The 25147-nt window shown below is 37.6% G+C and overlaps 1 protein-coding gene across 2 annotated transcripts in view; it reads right to left on the bottom strand.

The window, feature by feature from the left end:
• MGAT5 (alpha-1,6-mannosylglycoprotein 6-beta-N-acetylglucosaminyltransferase) overlaps positions 1-25147 on the bottom strand; it is a 108520-nt gene that overhangs the window by 68138 nt on the left and 15235 nt on the right. Inside the window, exon 2 of one of the 2 annotated variants that reach the window (XM_065750334.1) lies at positions 21641-21744. The exons of the other annotated variant lie outside the window; for it this stretch is intronic. The gene's annotated coding sequence lies outside the window, so the exon portion shown is untranslated. The remainder of the gene's footprint in view (positions 1-21640; positions 21745-25147) is intronic. 2 annotated transcript variants of the gene reach the window in all.

The raw sequence follows: 25147 nt of genomic DNA, 5'->3' as shown, positions 1-25147 counted from the left end.
TAAAATTAATATTCTCGGTGCTTTTCCCACACTAAGGGAAAAGAGTTGGCTAACTGCCTTCAACAGAAATGGTGGGACCATCTTTTCACTGTAAACTTGAAGATAAAAACTGGCATAAAGTATCCAAAGGCAAGAAAAGCTCTGTGATGAGGGCCAGGGGCAGGGTCTTTAGCATAAAACTCTACAGTAGAAGAAAGGTAATTAAAAGGTAATTAAGTGTAACCTATCATGTTGAAACAAAGATTTGGTAAAGTGTGATCCTTTTAACTTCATAATGCTCCCAGACAGGATTAGAAAATATAACGTTCCCTTCAATTCTGCACATGCACAGATAATGCAGATGTTACTCTGTTTTAATAGGATAATTACACAGATGCCTCCTGGCAGTACTGTTAAAACTCCCTTTAGATCTTCCCCTTTCAGTTCAACCAATAGTTCTGAAGAAGGACAGAAATGCCTTTGGACTACTCAACTTCCAACACAACTTGGGTGTGCACGTAGCATTACTGATTACAAAAATAAATGCATTACGCTGAGAACTAAAAGCAGAACAGAAAGTAACTGTACCATGCATCTAGGCTGCTAAAAGAACAGTCTGTAGCCATCTGTTGCTTAGGAAGAATGGCACAAAAAAATTGAGACTTCAGTGAAAAAGCATTACAAAAGATTAACACTGCTTTCCACAGACTTCAGTCAATTTTCCAAGAAAAGACAAACTTTACTTGTTTCAGTTCACTTTAGAGACTCGGGCTAACGGCCAAGTAGAATATTATCATTGCACTAAAAATTGAATGCTTTACTATTTTTCATGCAACATCTGATGTGAAAAAATAATAAAAAAAACCACCACCAACAACAAAAAAAAACGGATAATTAAAACAATATTGCAATTTTAAAAAGCAATCTGAAATATCCAACATAATTCCCTCAGTGTCTTGGTTTCATGAAAGACGTGACAGCATACCCTATAGCAGTAGGACCTGTAGTTATAACAGTCAGTATTTCTTATCCAATTATCAATTTTACATAAAGATTAAGACACTAAACAACAAAGTAAGCCTATCAGCAGAGATGTGCTAACAAGTTTTTTTTAACAACTTATTATTATTAGCAACTAATTTAGGAAAAAAACACATTTAACAGTAAAGCCTTCACTTCAAGAAAATGCAAGTATTATTTTTTTTATTCGTTGCATGTCTAACCTTATAATCATTACCTACATAAATAAAGCTGTTAACTTCTCTATTCTGTTCATCAATGAACAGGAAAAGAATCATAAATACATTCAAATAAATAAGAAGGTAGTCAGAAAATACTGAACATTTTCCCTGAGAAAAAATTAAGATACTCATGAAGAGGGAAGAATGGCCCCCACTGCTTCAAGTCATAGAGAAAAGAAATTAGCTCTAACAACTCATTAACTTTGAGCACTGCTGGTGTGCAAGGTTTTTCAGAGCATGCAGGACATGAGTGTGCTTCAGGTTGCTTCCAGAGCTGGATGCATGCCTGTGCTGGCTTTGCTGTATATGTAAGCCCAGATTTGATAGATGTCAATGTCACAACACAACTACTGCATGGTCAGTGATTACCACATACCTATAATATCTCGCAATTTAATATTTAAATGAACAACAGTCAGAAGACATCAAGGGGTACACAGAGTGCATGAAGACAACAGTGCAGGTATGCCTCTGTGATATTTCTACTTCAGCAGGAAATTGCTGACTGAAGTGAGCCACGGCTGACAAATACTTATTTGCATATCATAATTCCTTATTGACTTTGATATTGGCTGCTGACAAGTTATCTTTCTGCCCCTATCAAGTAAGCCACTCCCAAACTCAAGGTGATAGTGGTCTCCCTATTCTTCACCCTCCTCTTCTCAAACGACCTGACACTGTTAACTCTTCATGCTTTTTCCTAGTCTGTTCTTCAAACTGTGCAATGGTAGGCAAAATCTGAAGAGGATATGGAAACACATTTGTATGTGCCACTGAAATGTAACAGACTTCCTTCTTTTTTTCTTTTTGAAGCTTTGGAAAGAGGTGGTTTCACTCTAAGATAACTCTTGAAACAATTCCAGCACCTCTCTAGCTATTTTCTAGTTGTTGAGTTTTATGTGAAAATGTTAGGAAGATGATTCATCCTGATTTTCTGACAACACCTAATGTACTAAAACTAAAAGTCAAGTGAGAAAAACAAAGTGAAAACGTGAAGTTATACAAAGCAAAAAAGCCCATACTTCAAGAAAAGAACAATTTTGTTTTGTTCTTCCTCAAATTCAACTCTGACCAGTCAAAATCTCATCATAACCACATCAGCATACTTTTCTCCCACCTTGCTTCAGAGAGACGCTTTTTTTCTCCTTCAAACAGACGAGTTCCACCCACTGCAATAAACATAACTCAAAACGGAATTGCCACTGCTCTTAGCAGATACAGTTAACATGTTTCTTTGGAATAAAAGGCTAACCTATACTCATTCTATATAAGTATAAGAATTTTAACAATCTTAGTAGCTCTAATATTTCAAACAGTTTCATTAAAGAGATCTTCTTCTCTTCCGTATTTAATAAGACACTGTTCAATGGCTGGACAATTCGTTAGTTACAGAGGACAATATATTACCATTCCTACATCATCAGAACCAAAAGCTCCTCACGCTATTGAGGATAATATCAGGAAAGGATCTAATATCAAAGCAATTTCGTATATCAGGGATGCAAAGCACACATTTCACATCATTTAAAGCCTTTGTGTTTCTGGTGAGCTTGCTTTATTTGTTTTAATGCTTACAATACAGTATAACTTTTAACATTCATGTGAACAGATTTTGATGTTCATCTACAGAACATCTTCAAGAGATTAAGTAAAGTCTCTGTAGTATGCACCTATAGAAAGATTAAAGCACTCTGTTCAAACTACAGCTATGTAAGGAATGAAGCATGGAACATTCTCAGCTAGGATTCAAGGGGAAATTCCACATTGTTGATCAAGATCTCCACAGATGTAAAACCTTAATTGCATGTAGTGAAAGCAGAAGCGTAAAAGTAGCAGCAGATAAACAGTATTTATTAGTAACTTGTTATAAGCTCAAAGATGAGCATACTCATACAGCATAACTAGTAAACAATGTATAAGCATTTCTGCACCAAGGGGCTCAGTGAAAATAACACTGCTGCTGGAAGGAATGGACCTCAGGCCTTCCACCGACTGTGAGGCCGAAATGGCCACCTGAGAGCCACCCTTGGCAGCACCACAGGCCCAGGGCTAGGAAGTGCCCAAAAACACAAAGGTCTCACCATCACACAGGATGCAGCTCTGTGGTGCTTAACACACAGCATCAGCTCTGTGGTGCTGCATGCTCAACCTTTACTTAAATAGAGATTGTTACACATTATGTGCTTTGAAAATGCAGTGACAGTGATGAGGAATGAGTAAGAGCTAAATATTAGCAATATGCATTGTTAACAGGTATCAAACTACTGAAGCTCTGTCTTGAAATTTTCAAATCCACAGAAAGCTAGCTTACCAGCCTTCTTAACCTTCACTCACAGTAATCTCTAACTCTCCTTATTTCCAATTCTCACACACATACATGCACAAACACATACTCAGCCCCAACATCACGCCACCACGCCTAACTGACAAATTTCATTACTGCATCACAGCCAACTCCAAGAGGTTCTCTTAGAAAACCCACACATTAGGATCCTAATGCAAACATTGATCTGTTTTCCAGACTGTTTGCTGAAGAGACCATGTTGTACTTCTGCTTGCAACCATCTGATACTGTAGAACAACTCCTAACAGGCTAACAGAGGACAAACATCAAGATGGGACTTTCCTCCACTCTAATAAAAGATGCATTAACCAGAAGTTAATAAGAATTCAAATGCCAATCCAGTGGTCTGCCAACACACCACAGCCACAGCCAGAAAGCAGAGGTGCGTGCAAACACTTGCCATATCCCTACACTCCCCTGCTAAGCTATACCAGGAGCCATGCTTTGTGCAGAAGCAGATGTAATACATCTTAAAAGAGTCAGGCAATCCTTTAAAATCTCCTTTCTAGGAGAACTAAGTGCAACAGGGACTGCTAGGTCTTAATAGTTTAGAACAGACATGTGCCAACATACACATACACTGAATTCCAGGCTAATGTTAACTTGTCTCCTCCTGCAGCTCCATTGCCTAAACAGATGTGCACTATACCCCAACTGAATGCAAATTCATGGATTTCCTGGTACTGTGGCTTCTGGTTCCTGAGGGAGCATTCCAACAGATGTCCCAGCCATGCTGGCCAACCTGTGTTCTCAGCCAATGCAATCCTTACCAAAGACTGCCCACTCCTCCTGCTTCACTTAGAGCAAGATGACAGGTTTCTTCACTGTTGTTGGAGGCTGAAATCACCTTACCTCCTTTCAAGATATAGCATTAATAACTCTATATACTACTAATTAGTACTTATAACAATAATGTGCCATGTTCATAAAAAAAAAATCTTGAGAGAACAAAAAACAAGCCAGATTTCTGCTTACATTTGAACACAACTTCTGGTTTGATCATACCATGTACATTTTGACTCTTGTATTGACATGGCAACAAAACAAACTCAGGAAATACCCTCTGGTAGCATAAAACCATACACATATCTAATCAAAACTTAATGCCCTTAATTACTATGTTGAAAGTTCAGAAACAGCTTCCCTGTCACTGACCACTTTAAATGCAAAAAGCACAGGGCAGACAGTAAATGCAGCTCCTTCCACACCTGGTTACTCTGAAGTGAGGGAATATGTGGTCAGATCAGTTAGTTCCCCAATTTCAACAACTAATCAGAATTTATTTCAATTGTTAATTCAATTGCATAATCATCAAACGTGTGCAATAGCCCACAGGTATTAAGTCATCTCAAAGGATTTTCACTAGTCTCCATATAAGCTCTCCTCTCTTGGTTGTGATCAGTCCTGTAACGTGTTCCCTACACACCACAATTTCCAACCCCAGCAACTGAAGGAGATGTAGCTGAAAAAATCCTGCAGTTCATAGGTTCATAAGGTTGGAAAGAACCTACAAGATCATCTAGTCCAACCATAGTTGTACCAGCCTCGTCTAGTAGCAAAAGCATGCATAAACATTTGTGCAAGCGTACATTCTAAAATGGACATTCCCTGCTATATAAAATAATGCAGAAAAACATTTCCTCATCTAAACTACGGAGCCTTAGTTCTGCTCTTCCTTCTACTGCTCAACTTTTTTTTCAGCAATGTTTCTGCCAATGAGTTCCTTTCCTTTAGCTGACAGATGTCACTGCTTCTTTTTTCTCAGCCCCCCCACCTACAGCTGAAATGGCACCACGTACAGTTCTGCAGTGGCAACTCGGGATGCAATACCGTGAAGTGAGAAAAGCAGAACAACGCTGGGTCAAAGCAGTGAAAGCAGACCAGATGGACTGAAGTAAACGCATAAATACTGGGTTTGTTTTTTCAGGCTGGGGGGGACATGTTTGCTTTTGTGTGTGTGCATGTAGTAGAAATCGGCAGGAGGTGGTGGGATGAAAGTTGAAGGAGAGAAAAGAAGCCTTTGCTAAGATACCATAAAAAAAGTAAATCTTCATCTTGAGCAAGCAGCTCGCCTTCACTTTCAAAAATAAATTTCTCCACATAGAAACAGTTTGGGTGGCAACTCAACAAGCATTTCCCCACGTGGGTCTGTGATTTTACAGTGCACTCCAAGATGTTTCCAATTTTCTATCAAGCACGTAATTTTCTGCACTTTAGTCCTACAGAAGTTGAATTGCTTTTTTTTTTTTTTCCCCTTTCCATTTTGTTTGCTTACCCTGATATTTCAGGGAGAGAAGAGAAAAAAATACACAGTTACACAAAGTAACTGGTGTGGCAAACCTCCCTGCAAACACCTTGTAAGCCAGAGCCAGGACACAAGGAAAGGATACACAGCAGTGTACCCAGGATGGGAGAAAAAGTCTGCCTTTTGCCCTGAAGTGTGCTAAAGGATCACTCTACAGCCATCAAGCAGTGCACAGACGTTATTCTTTACTATTTCACACTGAGTTCTCACTGCTAGATATGACTTTACCTAACACCCTTCTGGAGCTCACAAACTCTGCAAGTGTATTATACTGCTTAAACAATGTAACATTAAATGTTTGGATAAAAGTTGCATCTCCAACCTTCACGTTCTGTTAATTCAACATATTACTAGAATTTCTTCAAAGAACTCTAAGTTTTAATAAATGAGAGTACATCAAGTTTCAAGTGAAGATGCAAATCAGACCATTTTGGAGCTTGGACAGAGTTGACAACTGTGTAGAATGAAAACAACTACATCAAAATTCAGCTGACAAATAAGACAATGAAAAAATACTATTCAGGCAGTAGATCTAGAGCTCAAGAATTCAGAACTTCCTTGATATTTATGTTAGCAAACTGAGATTTTATACAGAGAAAAAACAGGGCAAGGAATTTTGTATGATCCCATAGTTTTTAACTCATATGGATTGAAAAGAAAAGGGACAAAAAGAGAAGAAAATCTATAAAGAAAAATTCTTATGGACTGAAATTCTTATGATTCAAATAAGGATTATGGATTAAAACCATTGCAGACAACACATTAAGGCCATAACCACAAACTATCCTGATCTTTTAATAACAGTGCTTAGAGATTAAAAAACTAGACTTATTTTAGGATTAGAAAAAGGAAGACCTCCGCCAACATTAGGAAAACAGAAATATTCCTGACTTTGAACAAATGAAAGAAACTGAAATTTGTGCAGTTATTTACAGGCAAACTGCATGGTAAATTATTAACATATCTTGCCATTGCATTAAAACAAGATTCCCCAAGCTGCATTTTTGCACTTAAAAAGGATGTTCTGGCATGTCAGCATGGTGATCAAGAGATTAGAAAAGTTATTTTTCATTATATTTTGCAAGAAAGAAACTTAGGAAATAGACTGAAAGCCCTGGTCATCTAGGTCATCTTAAGACTCGGATCCCCAAAACCAACAAAAGTAGAACACAAGTGATTTTCATGCCTTCAAAAGTCCCTTGAACAAACAAACTGTAACACACTTCATTAATTGAGATATATTAAAAAAAATATAACAGATAAGAAATTTTCTAACAGACACAATGACATACCTTTCTCTTCTCATCTCTTCTCATCTACCCAAATGTGACATCCATCTCAAAGCATGACATCCACTTACATCATTCTCAATTTTATGTTTGACCACTGAAAGGCACAGCTCTGACACTTGCTAAGAAGCACAGTCTCATACTTTTAAACACTTTTCCAGTTAAGAACAAAAAACTTTTCATTGTTAAAAAGCACGTGTAACAGAATGTGCCACTTGGCTTCAGGGAATTCTTTCCAGTCTCCTAGGACATGCTATAACTATTGTTACAAGAGTTAAAGAAAACTGCTTTGAACTTACTCAGAAAATATTTTTAAATGGAAAAATAGAATTAGTTTCAGCTTACAATTCAAGCAACAAAATTACTTAGTACTCTGACAATTACATAAAAATTGAATCCATTAGCTCATTTCGTGCATCAAGCAGATACTTCAGACTCCCTCACTACTGTTAACCACAACTCAGCCTGTTACATCACATCTTGCAGCCTGTTCAAGAGAAAAACAAGCAGCTCTCAACACCAGCCCTGTCCAGTTCACAGAGAAAAGTCAGACAGCGCTCTGTATTTAACAAGAAAGCTCTCATCAATGTGGATGCCCAACTACCACATCTTGTCAACTTAGTCATCAACAGACTAAATGTAGTCTTTGGCAATTGTGTTAGACCTCATACAGACAGCTAAAAATACAGTACAAGATATAAGAAAAGAGCCAAACATATTCATGCTCAAAATACTTATTATATCGTACAGGAAAGGTTTATGAAAAATAGCAGACAATTAAATTTTTAAGTACACCTGTGTAAGAAAATAAACTTATTTGAATCTCTCAGACTTTGCTGGGAATTGTAGATAATTGAAACAAACAAACAAAAAAAAGAAATTCTCAATAAATTGGGTTTAAATAAATTGCAGTCACAGGATTCTATAGTCAAATCTTCCATAAAAGTCACAACATAAGCCAGGCAAGTTGAGTTAAAATACGAGAAAAGCAGAAAGAAAGAAAGAAGAAATTTGTAAGTATATGTTATTTAATAACTGTATACCATAACATAGGGAGGAAACTAACCCAAAGTAAGTTGAACATTAAATAAAGTCTTAAGAAATATTTATTTCTTGGTGCTTTAGAACATGTCGAACCTGGGTCAAAGTATAACATTTCTTCCTACAAATCTGCTCTTGGCAAGCTTCTTGAATGCTGAATACAGTCCAATTTATGTAGCTAGACAAATGGCTGAAAATACAAGATGCATCTCCAAAGCAGAGTATTTAATGGAATTAAAATTTCAACAGTCACTCATTTGGAAACAACACTGCTATTGATAATTCCATTCCTCTAGTTTCTGTATTTAAGATGTTTTCTTTATTATTGGAAAGAGTGAGACTGCAAATTGTATGACATCTATTTGAGAGAAAGACAGGAAAGCATTTAAACATCTATCTTGCATTTCCTGTATATATCCTGTTTATAAACATTGATATTTACCAACCATTGATACAGTTGGATGAGCACTTTTACTGAAATGAAAGCTGCTCCTGTAGAATTATGAAACAACAGCATTGCAAGAAAATGAGCTTTACATCTAAAGGCGATCAATCCCATCCTAACTTACCAGTCATTACAGTGTTACTCAGTCAGCAGCAGCAGCACCAGAGCTACAGAGCTGGTATTTTTGTTAAACAGTAATAACCTCATGTCACTAATACAGCTTTCCCACTACCAAAACACTTAGAGGGACACATATATAGTTCTCCACACATTCAGAAAGCCCAATTAGAAATCTGCAGTCACATGAGACAAACCTTTAGAGCCATAGTAGGGCTTGAAAGCAATGCTGGTCCTGTGCTTCTGGAAGAGAAAACACCTGAGGGGAATTGAGTCACTGGGTAAATGCTAAATGGAGCATCAGACAAAACCTTCACTACATATGTAGTTCTCATCTATCCAGCCAGTTATGGATAGTAATGACACAATCCTCTGAAACAGAAGGATTTCTCCCTGCAGACAATTCTCACAATCTGCTATGAATGATACAGCCGCAATCATGGAAGTATTTTCAACGGAAAGCTAGCAGCACGACACATAGCATGGCACCATTCTCTCTTACTACATGGAATATTATAACCACGACAGATGCAGGAGGATGGCAGTCAGCTTTTCAGTTATCTGCAAGATTTAATAAAGTATACAAGCCTCCTTTGCAGAAGTATGAGCTGTACTTAGTATACTGTAGGGCACAAAACTTATAAACTACTTTGAGTAGGTGGAAAACAGCCTCTCTTTTTCCAGCATCCCTAGACAGCTGTAGAACAGCTTGTACTGGCAAACTTGGGAGTAGTTATACTTCAGCTGTGGCCCCTTGCAAAACTAAATGGAGGAAAAAAAAAAAAAAAAAAAAGGCTTGAAATGCAGAAAACAGCCAGAAGCAGCAGCATAAGGAAAGTGAATCAGTAGTATCATTTTGCTGCTCTCAAATTACAAGGAGGAGAAAGAACACACACACACTCTCCTCAAATCCAGGAAATAATATGAGAAAGATCTGAGCTGATATTCTACATAACAGTTCAACAACCTGATAGTACTGAAGGACAGATGAAGAACCCAAAAAGCTCTCCTCACTGTTTACAGCCCCTCATTAATAACAATACAACTTTTTTCCAGCATCTCTCACTCCCAAGGTCCTCCATAGCTCTAGCCTACTTGTACCAAAGAAAGCTTAAGAAAGCCTGCTGGTTCAAACCCACAGTGAAGAGATCGTTTGGGTAACAAACATTCCTCAATGCCTTTTGTAAATCATCTAAATTAGCAGAAACGCATTCTTTTTCAAAGTACACTTTGTCGAGGCTATACTCTCATTCAAGGCTTGGTAGCAAAAGTATCTTCATTTTCAGTGCTGAAAGCAAGCTTTCATGCCTTCTGCAGCACTGCTCCAAAGAAAATGTTAATATCTTGGCAAATTTAATTATTTACAGCATCAAATGCTTTAATTTCAGAGTTGTCATGGATTTGCTTTCCCTTCTCAAAGGATGCAGCTAGAACTTACACAAGATACTTCCCTGCTGAAGTTATCCTTAAATGAACCACGGAGTGAAGTCTGAAGCCTGCCTTTACCAGACAGAAAATCACACCTTAGGTCTCAGAATCTCTGTTTATGTCAGCATGTAACACAACCGAACAGCAAAACAAAACGATAGGCTTTCAGGACCTGACATTCACACCACAGGCACTTCAGCTCAGGGGTGTAGGGGGAGTGCATGTTAATAAGGGGGGTGGTGCTGTGCCTTGTATCTAGTCCACCTTGATGACTAACTGCCAATAGACTGCGGACATTTCTCATATTCCAGGAATGTTTTAATTGAAAGGGAATCCAGTCTGTGATCTCCAGGAGTACTCCGCAATATAAGGTGAAGTTTTATTAGCAAGGTTACAATTCACTTCCAAGAGCAGATCTCATTCAAAGCAACATTTGGGAACATCCCATACTATCCAGAACTACCAAACTCACCACAGAAATGGACAGGAAAAAAAATAACCGTAACAAAATGGCTGAAGTACTAAGTTACTCAAGAAATTAAAAGGTGAGGAAGAAAACAAATGCCCCCAAAAGACTTGAGGTAGAAAACCATTTCAATGTCAAGTCCAAGGCAGAGTTAACAAAACACATGTTAAACAGACAAAAAAAAGTGCTAGAAAATCATCCTGAAGAGATGTGGGCTTAACAAATGGAGTGTCTGAACACATCAGGTCATGCAAGACTGAAAAGAACAGATAAAGAACAGTAAATACTATTAAATCAACATTATGATTGACATGTCAACAGATAAAAGTGAGTTTAAAGGGCCACAAGTAAAACATAACTAATAAATTCTCATATACAAATTGTACTGTAAACATCCATAGAGGAAAACCATTTATCAAGGGGTTTTTGGTGTTTCCTGATATTAAAAGTGGCAGAGCTTTTATCTTTCAGCTACACCCAATGATTAAACTTCCTGTTTCAAGATATTTCTTCAATAAACTCTCCAGGCTAACTCCCTCAATTACTATTCCTCAGTATTATTGCTAGTCTTATTGATACATCAACTTCACACAAAAAAAATCTCTTATGGTCAGATCTCCGTGCAAGTTATCTTCCAAGCACTTGTATCAGTATACACCATAAGGATCTTGCACACAGCATGACAAAATGAAGAATTCCATTATGTGTACACATTCACACATACGTGTAAATTCACACATCTAATCAATTCTACAGCTCTCCACAGTCAATAGAGACAAGATACAACTCTACCTTTGCATAAGACATTATGGGCCTACGTTAAGGTAGTGTGACAGCACTGGAGGCAATGACTGCTGTCACATTAACAACTTAAATTGGTGAACATCACCAAGTGGTCAGCACCAATTCAGAGCTCCTTTAAGCTTCAGTTTTGCAGAACTTTAATACTTTCACATGTCCCAAAACAGCCACTGTCTTCCAAATGTTTTTAGCAGAGACTCACATAGACAGACATACCTCCAGTACTATCAGAAATGCTGTACCTCCACATATCTATCCACAAATGACAGAAGAGGTACAACTAAATATCCTTTACAGACCTCAGCAACTCCCAGTAGTTACTCCATGTGTATTTTGAGAACAAACTCCTCTCACTGGTCTGACAGAGCATTAGTAACTATGTTTATTGATACTGAGTTTAGGATACTAGCCAAGTGTTCCTTCAAAGAATGTCAAGAAGCTTTTTTCATACTTTAAAACCAAAATCTGTTAAAAATGATTGTAAACCCAGCCTTGTGCCCACAGTCGTAGATCACAAGTGCAAAGGAAGTGAAATCTTCTACAAGAGTCACCTGGCTGGTCTCTTTCTGTGACAAGTACAACACTACTTTCCAGCCTATCTATTACCTTCAAAGTTTGTACACATTCACTTTTTCAAGCTCTCAAATTCTACTTTCTGAAGGTTATCAAACACCACAAGCTGCAAAGCTTTCATATCTCATACTGGGACTCATCCATACTGCTATGTTTTAACAGGTGGCTGCGTAGTGAGTGTCAAACTAAGAAACACTGATTTGCATAGCATCCTTTCTTCATTTTTATATAAGCATAAACTGAGAAGCACATACTGTTAGAGAACAGAATCATTTTGGTGCGCATCAGATTATTTAGACTTTATTGTGTACGATTTAAATACCTCAGCCTTTGTTTCTTCCCCTTTGCATCTGAACTTTAACTTCCAGAACAACAAGAAAACAGCCCACTAGATATTTGGCTTAGAGAAGGACCAAGTTTTTGGGGGATCAGCTAAAAAAGCAAGGCTTCAGTCTGCAAGGTCTGCTACTCACAAAGCTTCAGCCATGCCTGACCAAGAGGAAAGCTTCCACCCAAACACCAGTGCCATTAACCAGAGTTGCTTTCCAGCATATCAACTTAATGCTCACAGCATGCTTGCAGCTTGCACTGACTGCAGTAGCTTGTAGTCATTCATGACTACAATCCAGAGGTCACTAAAGTTAAGAATGAATGGCTTGTTAGGCTCCAGTGTACAGTTTGCTGCATACTACTACAACTGTGCTTCCATCTGGCCAGCTTCCTTGAGGTTTTCAATTGAAACTCGATGAAAACTCAATTTTACTGCATGACAATGAAGAAAGAAATATAGTAGATAAGCATCTCGTCCCTGTTCAACTGACCTCTCAGTCTTTGAAGGGGACAGGTTGAACTATTATATGACTTTTCCATACTTTCAAAACAAAGATAAAATCCCATATAATATCAGTTTCTTAAAACAAAATCAAACCCAACAAACTTACAACGGTAAATCTTATCATTTAGCTTTTGAGCAATATAACAGACTAGACACAAAGCTCCATAAGAAACATCTCATTTTCCATTGAATGCTGGCCATCTCTGTGACAGCTATCAACAATCAAACAGAACCATTTTCATCAGTTAAAAAAAGTTTTGTCAAAAAAAAGCGCATTACATGTATTTTTGACAAACATGCACAAGATGAGACAAGGAATTTTCATGGAAGTGTATAGGCATATAAAAAAAACAGCACACAGGACTTTTGATAAAATGTATTTTACAAAAGCCCAGAAGCATTTAAGGCTGCATGGCAATGAAAAGATCATCTCTTAGGTGCCTTTCCCCACTTAAGTTGAAATTTCAGTCTTTTCTGAGAAGAGGGGAAAAAAGGAGGAGTTTGAAGGACAAAGGTAGGAACCAAGAATAACAAAGATCTAATATTAGCAGCCAGTGAAGGACAAATGCCTAAAAAATTTCATCAGCAAACTGAAGTGACATTGCAAACACTGCAAGAGAATAAACAGAGAGATTTAAAATGGAAACCAGCAAGCCTTAGAGAAGTGTCAGCAAAAACACTAACAAAACACTGCACACCAGGGCCAGCTCCAAGGAACCCATTTGCAGAGAACAGGAACACAAAGTTTTCCCCTTCTCACCCCAAAATGGGGAGGGGGTGAAGAGAGAGGGAGCAAGAATCCCACAAGAATCATGGCAATAATTCATTTTTAAACTTAAAATTCCAGAACTATGAGAAGTTATCCACTGAATTCAACTTATTTAAAATAAAAATGCATTCAATAACACTTCTTATTTTCCCTCCTCCACTGAACTGTTCCATTTCAATGTGGTAAAAGAATTGCAGATCAGGTTTGGGAAGGTAAGTTAACTAAATGTCTGATGTGATATTTTTTAAGAGAAGCAAATCAAATAAGCTAATTGAAGCCATCCAGAAAAGCAGAAACTCCTAGGTTTCAACAGGCTGTGTAATCATATGCACTAATAGGAAAAAAAAAGGAGAAACAAAAGGAATAACAATATTTATAGGGAGATACAGCTTGTTACAAATTCCAACAAAACAAGATAGTCCATTTAACTGATTTAGGTTCCTGCGAAAGCAGGAGGGAGAATTTAGTTTGTCTAACAGTATCATTGAAGACATAATTCTTTGGAGGTTTTGAGTGAACTTATAACACTAAAGGACACAAAACAAAACTGTATATATACTTAAACAAGACAGAGTTAAAAGCAGGAATAGTTAACCAACCAGTATGCCACCTTCTTCACTTCAAATCTTAAAAACTGGCAGCTTGAGTGATGAGTAAGTAATGAAATGTCACCCTAAAAGGGTGGAAATGATTAGGTTAAACAATAAGCAGGTTGATCCTACCACCTACCATCTGTTAGTGATAATGCTGTTTTGTAGCTGCATGCATGCTGAAGTGCTACTGGAGAATGTGTGACTACCTAAAAAAAAAACAACCCAACAACATTGTGAAGACTCCCAATTTCACTAATCACTTTTGAAAAAATCAAGTTGCAAGTCATGTACATGGGCTTGTGGCTAGAAAGTAAAATTCTAGAAATAAACATATCAAACAGTACAAACAATATAGCCTGCAAAACATAAGAGGAGAGAAAAGTCCTTCACTCAAATTCTAGTTTATCATAGAGATTAAAGAATCCCACAGGAATCCTTTGTTTAATGCGAATTACTGTCTATGGCAGTTTTCACCATTTCTCCTCTTTAGCCCACATCATCAGGACTTCCTATAACTAACCAAGAAAGATAAGGTAAGTCCCATTAAAACTCCCTTTAATTATGGCAACTGTCAACAGAACAAAAATTAGGAGCATTCAATAAATCTCAATAGATTTGGAAAGAGGCACCTATGAGATTTCTGAATACATCCAAAAGCACAATTCCCACTGCACCTAATGAGACTCCAAAGGTGTCTGAACACATTCTAGAAATCAGCCTATTGGGATATGTCTGAGCATACTCTGCACCTGTAGCTCTCTCATCAACATCTATTTGGCACTGTGGGCTTTTAGCACCTCTAAAAATGCCAACATATTAAGTCACTTCTGATTATCTCCATCTGTGTGCTCTTATTCTTGTACAAAAGTATCTCATCTCTGTTTATAATTTAAATCACAAGCCTGGACCTAGGGCTCACACACAGAGACAGGAATACTAACAGCAATTTATAGAAGAGTAGGAGTGAGGCCTGAATTTTCCAGCAGCAGCTTTTTCTTTCTTCTTTCCAGAACAACTTTTCAGTCTTTTCAATGCTAAAAAAAAAAATGTGAGACTTTCTTTATGATTTGGTTTATTATATTTGCTACAGTGATTAAGTCAACCTAAATCACAGGTGTAGCTCAAGCATACACAACAAAAGAAAGCTTTTCTGTGGGTTTGAGAACTGGTACTAAAAATTCATATTTTCACCTACTTCTTATCTACTCAAATATAGGAGAAGTTTTACATAATCCTTACTGTCCTCATAACAAGAAATTATAGTTTACTGCTATGCTGTTTATATTATATTTATTCTCTAGCTGAACTCAGATTTTTTATAGCCATATATTACATATTTAAGTGATGAACTTAAATGCAATTCATAGCATATTCAACATATACATTTGATTACAAACAAACATAAGAACAGTCCTAATACCAAATAACATTCCAAGTGGAAAATAATCTGATGACTAAGAAAATACATACATGACAGAAGCCAAGAAAAGTCATTTTCCATGCCATGTTTTTTGAGTTGACACTCCTTAGTTTTGATATTCAAAGAAATTTGATCAGCCTAAGGACTAAGTGTGCCCTGAAAACATGTATATATTTAGTAACTTTTTTTTTTTTAATTTGGCATCATCTTCAAGAAACTCACAGTAACAGATGGAATAAAAGCTGTGGCTCATAGGTAGGCCAGACTGAACTTGTAGGACAGTATTCACTTAAACCAGTCAGATTGGTCAGAACACTTCAAAGGCACTGCAAATCTCTGCCACTGATTAGCTCAGCTCAAGTTTGGCTGGGTCAGTCACTCAAACCTGAAGATCTAGCAAACCTGAAGATCTATAATTTCCTCAAACTCTGCAAACTCTAAGTGAATTCAGTAACATACATCATTGCCAGGACTTCTTTTTACCAAAAGGCTACTAAGCTGCCCCTGCAGGGGAATTTGTTGCTGTTTTACAAACTTAATGTTATCAAGAAATGTGGCCTTCCTGAAAGCATGACAAGATTGATAATGATCTTGCAGGAGTTGCACCAGACAGACTGCTATTCTGTTCTGTTGAAATTCATTAGCATTGCACAGCTGATGCCACACAATGACAATGACAGCCTCAAGGGATCTGATGAACTATACAGGTTGCAGCGAAGGTAAGAAGAAAAAGATTCAAGGACAAACTTTGAAAAGAAAGAATACAACATGTTATGCTTTGCAAATGGGAGCAGCTTTTGTTAACACACTGGAAGCAGGAGAATGTTTTCTTCTCCTGATAAGTGCTCTGGCAGGCTTACCTCTGAGAGAGCAATGCATGTCACATGAGCCTCAGCAGAACTGTGCAGAGATCAGCTCCTAATTACTTGAACAGGATACAGCACCCTCAGTATTCAGATACGAGTTTCAGCCTGTACATCCAGAGTGTTAGCTAGTAATAAGCTCCTGATGTAACTGAAGTACTCCTATCCCTTACTGTCACCACCCTTAAATACAGTCATCACAGCCCTGGGGGAAGCACCAGCAGTCAGAGCTCCTGTGTGCTTTCCTCTGAGTGACAACCAACACTGAAGCCACTCTTAATTCTCTGGTTTCTGAATCAGTAGAATGGTCTCCTACAACTCAGCTAAACATCACCTCAACTCTTTCTGTGCTCCTCTTTCATCAGAGGATAGAAAACAGAACAAGAAAGGTATCTAGAAGTGTATAATCATGTTATGAAGTTTATTGTTGGATTACTTACAAAAAATATGGATATACACTGTTGATTTCAAGAGCATTAAAAATGCATCAATTATTTTTCCAATATTCCATATGATCTTGAATATGGGAGAATTATTAATGTTGAGTGTTCAGGGACAGGAAGAAACAAGAAGGCATATAGCTGGAATCGAGTAACAAACTCAGTCCAACACAGAAGGCAGTCTAAGGAAAAGAATTACACTGTTAAAAAATAAATAAATAAATCATGGCATCGAGCAATTCAAGGACTAATTTTCATCATTCAGAAATCCAGCCTAACAATGCTTCTCAACTTATAGTGCATTTGTCTACAGTACTGAGAAAATAAATATGACTATAAAAATCATCTCCACTCACACATTTTCTTTTTTAGTTCAGGAATGAAAATAGCAGACTTTCATTTAGGAAAATAAAACATAACATACTAATTACAAGGCTAACACTTGAGAAGAAAAACCTACCACTGAATGCAGTTCATGCTCACTTTATATAACATCATAAGCAATATACTTTCTTGTAGTGTTTGAAGTATGACCTAAAAGCAGTAGCTCTCTTTTTACATTTTGTTTCCAGCCTTATACTCGATATGTACACCATCAATTCCTACCGTGATGCCTGCTTACAATTAATTGTTACATCACTGCAAAGTGACCAAGCAAGTCTTTCACTTTTTATTAAATTGGGAATAATAGTAAAAATAACTCTTTTCAACTTACAGCTAATTTGCTTGGATGAACAAAGCACTTCTTACCACAGAAACTGCACTTCCTTTCAAACATCCTCTAAGTAGTAATTTATGTAACAGTAAGATCATTTTTTTTTGACAGTGCAGGAGTTAGTGTCTGGTCTCTAAAGCAGCTATTGGCATTTCTCTTCTTGCACCTTTTAAGTGCCTAATGGCCTCGGTCTACTGACACACCGAACCACTTAAAATTCATTACGTAAATCCCACACAACACACATGCAGTGCATCAAATTAAACATAACAAGCATCTGTGTTTTGATTTCAGATTTGGATCACATGTTTTCATCCTCTGCTGCAGTGATTACATTGGGCTTTAAAAGATATTAGTTTAATTGTCTTAGGAGTACGGCCATCAGACAATTCATACAAATACAACAAGATTCATAATGGTACTCACAAACAGTGGTATGTAGTGGATGTATAAAAAGCACTTAGAGTACTAGATGCTCCTCATGATACATTCTGAAGTAGGAAAGCCCTGACTATTTCCAGCCACACTTCCCTCTCCCATCTTTTTAATTCACCTTAACATCTTAAAGTGTCAGCAACAGTTGCCATTAAAAATTCTAAGCAAATCAGATCCACTCCTGGCATAAATCCCACACTTTAGTTTTGTAGAAGCTTGCTGATGAGCTTTTTAATGGCTATTGTCATTTCATTCCCCACAGGAAAGATCTTGATGTAAGGGTGGACTCTGTGCACAGACAACTTGGATCCCATTCAAACTGTAACTGACATTTGCTACTGTTACTGAGTCAGTACCCCTGCAAGCTTGGTAAGCTGCCACTTTCAGCAGCTTCTTAGACCTGTGAACACCCTGTCTCAATGCCACACTGTATACCTTCACTCTTTGCCTTTACCTAGCAGGTCTCATGGGCTCATCTGCACTGAACACTGCCAGAAGTATCCTTAGAGCATCACCTACCTCCTCACTTAGCTGAATCCAGACAACTTGGGTATCTAAATAATTGTTCTCTTTCCACGTGAACACTGTCAGCATAAGTAACCAGGTAATTAAAGAGCAGAAAGCTGAAGTTCTTTGTGATTTAAGTAACATTCAGAACAGCTGCATACAGATAATTCAATAAACCTGCAAAATTTCAAATTCTGCAAATAGTTAATACGATTTACTTTTTATGTTGTGGAAGTAAATAAAAACCACAAGTAACATTCAGAAATTGGAGGGGAAAATGAAAATGAAGGAAAAATGAAGGAAAAATTATTGTTAAGACAGTTCTGAAGGAAGCACAGAGAACTTCAGAGAAAGTGTTTCGTACATGCAAACATCTGTTTGATGAGTAGTAGCTGAATCAGTTTCTACCCTGAAAGCACCATAAATAACTCAGAAAAGTATGGATGGCAAAAGCAGGAGAGAGATAAGAGCTACACTGTGCTGCAGAAATGTAGAAATTGTCTTGACTCGTGTGGGAGACCTCTTGAGAGTTAGCTGATCTCTTTCACTGGTAATACTTCCCACAGAACTGCATCCTTCTCTGCTGTGAGGAGACAAGGGCTTGATTATAACTGTGTTAAGAAGCAGGGAAGTCTTGCAAGGCATGACATCACCCATATGAGCATGAGAACTCCCCTCCCTTGCACTTCAATCCTGTTAGCAATGAAATGAAGACTTCAACAAGCCATCGTGGGAGTCTTCTGTGCAATGACAATAGTTTTAGCACACAAAGGATGGACTGCAAGAGCTCTTAAGAGGCAGTAAATTGGAGATGGTGGAAGTTGGAAACTACCTAAATCAAGATGAATCAACATTTCCCCTTTAGCAAGCCAAACTAGCAACAAAACCCCGCTGTTTAATTTGAACCAACAATTTCAGACTACATTATGACAAAAATAACATTAAACAGGTGCTTAATGTACCTTAATTATCTTTTAACAACTTAGGACAGTCAAAAAGCAGGACATGGTTGGCAATAGTCTTAGGAACCTTAGCTGCAGTCAACCCTCAAAGTCTTGCTCACATTCTTAGCTCTAACCTAGCAATCCTTCACATAAAGGTCATGCTACGTCAACTAACTGCAGTACTCCCACTTCACCACTTGCATGCAAGACCTTAATATGGTAGAACACATTCTCCATTGGAAGCAACTCATTCCATAATATCTACAAGTTGAGTCCGGTCTCCGTGAGTAACACACTGAGATATAACTGGGACACCAGTAATACACTGAATTAGAATATTTCGGTACAACAGAGTACTATTCATATACGTTATCCTTCCAGTCCAAATTCTCATTTCTCCACTCACTGTGTCCTATCTTCCCATCAAGGCACACAACAAAATGGAAACAAAACAGCCAAAAGACTTCCAAGATGCAACACCTTTCTTTTCCTGCTTCTTCATTCTTTTTACAAAGTTTAATAAAAAATTTACAAAGGTGGCCTCAAAGACAAGACTGGGAGCATTCTGGACTCAATCTGCAGAAATCAGTGACAAAATGCTTCACACACTTACCTACCACACACAAACACATGAAGCAGGAGACAATCTCACACTAAGTAATTGAATTAAAGAAGATTCCTTCTGCCACAGGTTACAAGTGTACAAAAGCAACCGCTAACAAGGAGAAAACATCTGGAAGAATGTGTTTATACAGCAAATAGAACTTTGAATTTGCAATTTAGTTTATCTATAGTATGGCTGTTATGCAAACAGCTACAAGGCAGCATGAAAAAAATCCAAGAGGAAAAGCTCAAAACATCTTCAAGGGCAATACACATGCAATGCTTCTCCAGACCTCTCCTGGAGTATGTGCAAAATTAACAACTTAAATGGAAGATTTTCCTTCTGTTCAGGCATAAAAGAAAAACATCACTGTTAAAACACATGCACACATCATTATCTAGATGGATGCACCACAGCACAAGACACTCTGAAGTAGGCAATCAGTCCTCTGCTTTTTCTGTACACTTTCAATTTGTTATCATAAAGTAAAACAAGAATATAAGGACTTGTCAGTTTTCAGATGAAAATCCTATTCCTAAACAGGATTAGCTGGTAGACTAAAAATATCAGTCAGTAATATCCAACAGTCACAAGCTCATGTACCCCACAGAGTCCTATACAATCACTAACTAAAAGAAATTAGGTCAGAGTCCAAGTCACACTGAAGCATCCATCTTCTTATTTCAGAACTGTCACATTTTAAATCATTCATACAGCCTCCACATAAATTATTAAAAACAAACCTTTCTAACTAATCAAAAGTGACATTCCAGTCTAATTTTACACTTAAAAAAAACCCCACAAGAACAAAACCACAACGTAAAAACAAGTTTATCTTCAATCGCTTGAGACACACATCACTAAATGTATGTAAACATCCTTGCCAACCAACCAACAGATATCTACCAAGTGCTTCAGGGTTTCAGTGCAATGAGCTGGGATCAGATGGCAGCACTTCTCACACTGCTACTTCCTTCTTGACCAAATTCAGTGCTTCACTAATTTCTAGCAGACTGATATACCTTACCCTCACCAATCCCACTAACACCACAGAAGCTGCGCCCATTTGAATTCTGCATATTTATAGTCTCATCAGAACTGAACTCAGGAGTTTAGAAGGGATATTATGAGGTTTGACTCTTCCACTGGACCCATTCCCCAATGTTCCATACCTAGTTAACTACATACAGAATGTAACAAACAACGCATAATAACCCCTAATCTTTGAAATCTATTGATATAAAGCCATACAAAAACCATTGATAAACAGGGCTGTCATGACTAGAGCTCATGCTACTGTATACAAAGTTGTTTGCCTCCTGAATCTACTAAAATAAAGCAGAACTTTCACCCTCTAAGATTTCCATTCAGCTTAACTGAAATTTACCAACAATACTGATCTTGTAGAAAATCTTCAAGTGACAAACACTTCAAAGCACATTTTTATCACAGCCTGCTACTTTAAAGTAATGAAATCTTTTATTACCTTATCAATTGGTCAAGTGATTGATGCAAACCTTTTCTGTACTGTTTCTGGTTTCCTTTCCACAATGTCAACAGTCTTCTGAGATGCAGATTACAGGATCTCACCTGAACATAAAGTATTGGAGTATTACAATTTGCATTTGGAAATTATCAGCTGCACTATTTAAGAAGGGGCTACTTCAGCTTACACTATCATGCTCAGTTCTTGACTGACTGTCATTTACTCATAGAACACAGGTTCAGTGACAGCATGCCATTGATAGTGCATTCACAGAATCACTGACAATAATTTCCAGTATTTTTACAGTTGTATTTATTGCTTTTCAACTTGGCACGGGACATCAACTCACACTGCTGACAAGGAGAGGTAGCCAGCAGATAGGACCACAAAGAAATTCCAACTACAGCTTTTAGATACAGACTTGTCTCTTTCCTTAATGAAAAGCAGCAAGCTCTCCAAGTCCTGACATCTTCAACTATAAAATTCACACATTAGCTACAAACTTGTCACCAAGACTAAGCCAACTGGATAACTAATGACAGCAAGACACTTTAACACTTATTTTGAGTCATTTTACAGTGACATTTATGAGACACAATGTGCTATATGAATCAGTGGCATAAACCTACTTAACACATAATGAACTAGAGGGCAAAATAAGTGGCTTGATTGCTAATGAAATGATAGTTTAACTTTTTGCCATACAGAACTTATTATTAAATCTCATCATTTTTTACTTATGTAAGAAGTTTCCATGCCCCCTGGCTGACTTACAGTAACTATCACAACTCTATGGACTGGCAATTCCTTTGAGATGGGACATCCATTGACTGTTGCTTGAGAGTATACAGAGAATAAAATGAGAAAAGTCAAATAAAACCTTCCCTCCTCAACACAGATCCACAAAAACTGCCTATTCAATGATTTAACCATTACCTACTGCAACCACTAGGAGACACAAGCTCTCCTCACTCCTGTACTCTGAGTCTTCCAGAGACTGAAAAGCACTGTCAGCATAACCTAGAATATGAGCATATACTGTGAACAGTAGGTGCAACCAGACCAAGAGAAATGGAATTACCTTCTCAGGAGCCCCCTACTCACAGGCAACTAGTGTTATACAGCTCAACTCTGAGCATGCTAACAGAACAATTTTGCACATTCATGTAGCAGACAACACAAAAATCTGAGTTCTCTTCATACCAAAATCTAGTCGAGCTGCATAAAAAAACCCCACCACCACCAACAAGCAAAAAGCATTGCTGTGAAGGCACCATGAGTTTCGCATGTTCCCTTGTGAAAGGATAAAGATATGAAGAGAGAAAGCAAATGGCAAAACCAGCCAACATGGGCTCAGCTTGTGGGCAGAGCACAGTAAGGATCTGCAACAGATCCAACTCACACTACCTATCACAGAAAAGAGACATGAAGATTTCTTCTTGGAAAGATGGTCAGACTGAAAAGTTTCCCAGGACAGTTAGCAAAGCAGCTATCGTGCCACCACAGCTCTGAAGAAAACTCCTACTTCACCTTTCACTTCTCAAAAATTAAACAAGTTCAACTGAAAGAGTTAAACTATCTTCCTCTCTTCTCTCCCCATCTCCCCTGGGGCTACAGATTCATCATAGGAGCTCAGGAGCTTTAAAAGCCATCAACAAGAGAAGGGCAGAGATATTATTAAATGAACCCAGTAATCTAAAATCACAGGCAGGCAATTGAATACACTCAATATAAGCAAGTTTACAAGAGCATCATGTTACAATTCAAGCCTAAAAAGCAAGTTTCTTACAGTGCGTATATTGAGACTTTTACTTCCTAATGCAGGCAAGAAAACTGCCCAAAGCAGCAGCTGAAATCTAATTGTTCTAGTCATCATCTAACCTCTATCAGTTGTTAAAAGCTTGCCTAGAACCATTAATTCTTCTTTAATGCTATGTTACTTTTATAAGCAACTTCTAAAATATCACCTTGCAGTTCACTTCAATATTAGAAAATAAGGGGATGATTTTTTTTTTTTTAGAGCTCATTTAAGTTGCAGAACAGCACAGACCCTGTGATCCTAGATGTGCTACTTACAACTTTACCCTTGAAGCCAGTACTGCCAGTGACACAACAACTGAGAGGGACAGCCACAAAACAACCCCAACAAATAAGATACAACTACTGAAGAAGCACTATGAATCAAAACCCAGCTACAAACACCAATGTTAGAAATAACTTTTGACACAGAATCCACAGAACTTAATTAGACCTTCACTACTCTAAGAGTTTTCTGAGTGATAAACATGAGCTTCTTAAAAAAAAAATAACATAAAACACCAACAGGGTAATTACAGGTGAAAAGTACATACACATAAGGGAATAAGAAGGACAACATGAAAATATTTGGCAGAATATCAAGACCTTAAGATTTAAATTGGAAAATACACTTTCTGCATCTTCTTCAATCATCTTAAATAGCTAATGAAATGGAATCCTCATGGATGTAAAATTCAGAGCAACAGAATAAAACCTGAGCTCAGCAACAACAGGAGTATATTCTGTGTGCCAGGACCTTCTGTAGTGGAACAGCAGCTGATAATTACTTCTCAAAAAAGAATCTTTTCCAACTAGGATTTACCAAACACATAACTGAATATTAGATATTGATTCCAGTATAATTGGCAGAAAGTTAAACTCAGCAGGTAGTTTTGCTGTCATCAGAATTAAGACCCAGAGGGGTGTGGGAAGGGGAAAAAAAAAAAGTGCTTTTTTCTAACTGAAACAACAGTGACGTTTCTTCTACGCATTTCTTTAAAGCTCATCATAGTCACAACAGAATTTCAAATTACCTAGGTTAAAATCTGATTAATTGTAAATAAAGATGATGACTGCTTACATCTGAGCCAAAATAGTACCCTGGAATCAAGTATGCATCCACCATCTGGCACACAGTAATTACAGAAATTAAAAATGCAGTTCTGTGTCCTGACTTTAACAATTTTTACTGATACAGTAGTACTTGATCTTCTTAGGGAACATAATCTAAATTCATGCTGCTAAATGATCACAGGACCATCCACTGTATGGCGTAAGCAGTTCATTAGTCTGTAATCTTTAAAAAAAAAAGCAAAAAAACCCACTTGTTCCCTAATAATAATGGAAACAGCTTACGTAGTTCTACGTCATGCCATTAAATTTAATCCATAATCAAGGCAATTTCACACCTGCTGAGAGATATCCTGATGGATGCCACCACAGCAGATCATTAATTTTCTTTCCTTGTGATTAATTTCACACCACACACTGGACACAGTCTTTTGAGTAACTATGTCTGAGAGCAATGCTAATCCTTGTAAAGGGCTAAATCGGTTTTTGATGGCTTGCCAAAATGCAAAGAGCCCAGATGTGACACAAGCAAAAGGAAGCATCAGTAGGCTTGGCACTGTACTCAGACATGCTGCAGCATGGCAGGACTACATTCTATTGTAGAAGTGTGCTCCTGAGAAGAGTCTCAAAACCAAAGCC

This window comes from Cyrtonyx montezumae, unplaced genomic scaffold (assembly GCF_038088225.1).
Source record: "Cyrtonyx montezumae isolate F1298 unplaced genomic scaffold, pur_monq_1.0 scaffold_7, whole genome shotgun sequence".
NCBI lineage: Eukaryota > Metazoa > Chordata > Aves > Galliformes > Odontophoridae > Cyrtonyx > Cyrtonyx montezumae.
This window is presented reverse-complemented; position numbering and strand designations above follow the sequence as displayed.